The 1,495-nt window shown below is 64.6% G+C and overlaps 1 protein-coding gene across 1 annotated transcript in view; it reads left to right on the top strand.

Annotated features, from left to right (window-relative positions):
- The window catches only part of FRMD1 (FERM domain containing 1), an 18,299-nt gene that overhangs the window by 6,121 nt on the left and 10,683 nt on the right, over positions 1-1,495 (top strand). The window lies entirely within an intron of this gene.

The following is a 1,495-nucleotide window of genomic DNA, read 5'->3' as shown; positions in this document are numbered from 1 at the left end:
CACTTTCATTCACGCTTTTTAAAAAGTTCGTGTGCGTGAGTTCAGGATCTCGAGCAGGATGGGCTCTCGGGCTGTGTGGATGGTCACGGCCCCTCCGGCCCTCGGCCCTGCCCCCCGCGTCCACGCCCGCTCTTCCCGGCCCGCTGGGACCACCCCTCGCTCAGCCCGGACACCGCACGTAATTTTTTCTAATCGACGGGTTAATGTCGTTGAAACACTGGGACGCAGTGTGCTGCCGAGTTCACGTACCATCGACAGTGAGTCTTCAACCAAATATGCCCGTCATCCCCCGGGGACACTGCCAAGGGCTTCCTGGGGTCCTCCCAGCAGGACCTCCCACCGGAAACCGACCCCCCCGAGAGAGCGGGTCTGAGAGGGCCGGGCAGGCAGTGGGTGCCGTGGGGCAGCGCAGACCCAGGTCCAGCCCAGCTGGGCCCCTGCCCGGCCTGCTGGGAGGAACACGGCCCTGGGCCCCCCACTGCCGGGGGCTGGTCCTCTCTGCAGACTGCAGAGCCCCCAGGACGCCTCCCCTGGGACACGGGCAAGTTTCATTAAGTCTGGAATGTGGCTGCATTCCTGGACGGGGACACCGACTGGCTGAGGCCCACAGCACGCGTCCCTGCGGACATCTGGACGGAGCTCTGTCCAACCGCTTGTCCCCAAGGGCCTGGCTACGAGCCACAGGGCCAGGGGCTCCGTGGACACCGGAGGAAGCTGCGTGGGCTTTCCCGGCCCCGCCCGGCTCCCGCTAGGTGGGGGCTGGCCGCGCCCTCGCCTCCGAGAATTATCTTTAAAGCTTTGGGGACATGCAGTGTCCTCGCTGTTCTGAAGGCGGGTGGGGACCTTTGTGGCCCAGTGACCTGCAAATTCATCTCCCTAAGGAGCCTCGAGTCTTAGACTCAGAGAGACGCTGAGATTTTAAAAATATTTTTCCAGAGCAGGTGTGGCTTCACAGCAGAACCGAGGGGAGGCACAGAGATTCCCCAAATGCCCCCCACGGCCTCCCTGTCACCTACATCCCCACCAGGCCGTGCGTGTGTCACGGTGACACATAGTCACTCGGAGTCCACAGCTGACGCGAGGGCTCACTCTCGGTGGTGTCTCGTCAAATGTGCAGTGACACGTGTCCCCCAGTACAGTGTCACACAAAGCACTTCCGCTGCCCGGAAACCCTGTGTCCCCCTCTGCTTGCCCCTCCCCCGGCCCCTCCCCCGAACCCGACAACCACGGACGGTTTTACCGGCGCCAGCTTCGCCTTTCCCGGGGTCACGTCATGGGACTCCGCAGAGTGCGCCCGGTCCCTGTGGGCCTCCCTCCCTTAGCGACACGTGCACGGTCCCCCCGTCTCTGCACGACCCCAGAGCCGGCTCCTTCAGTGGCGGGATGACATCCTCTGTCGGGACGCGGTGTTCTTGCCCGCCGCCCGCGGGAGGACGGCTCGCGTGAAGGACTGCGACCTCGCGTCTGTCTGTCCGCTGCCAGCGCCGTGGACGCC

This window comes from Pteropus vampyrus, unplaced genomic scaffold (genome assembly GCF_000151845.1).
Source record: "Pteropus vampyrus isolate Shadow unplaced genomic scaffold, Pvam_2.0 Scaffold312, whole genome shotgun sequence".
Taxonomy (NCBI): Eukaryota; Metazoa; Chordata; class Mammalia; order Chiroptera; family Pteropodidae; genus Pteropus; species Pteropus vampyrus.
This window is presented reverse-complemented; position numbering and strand designations above follow the sequence as displayed.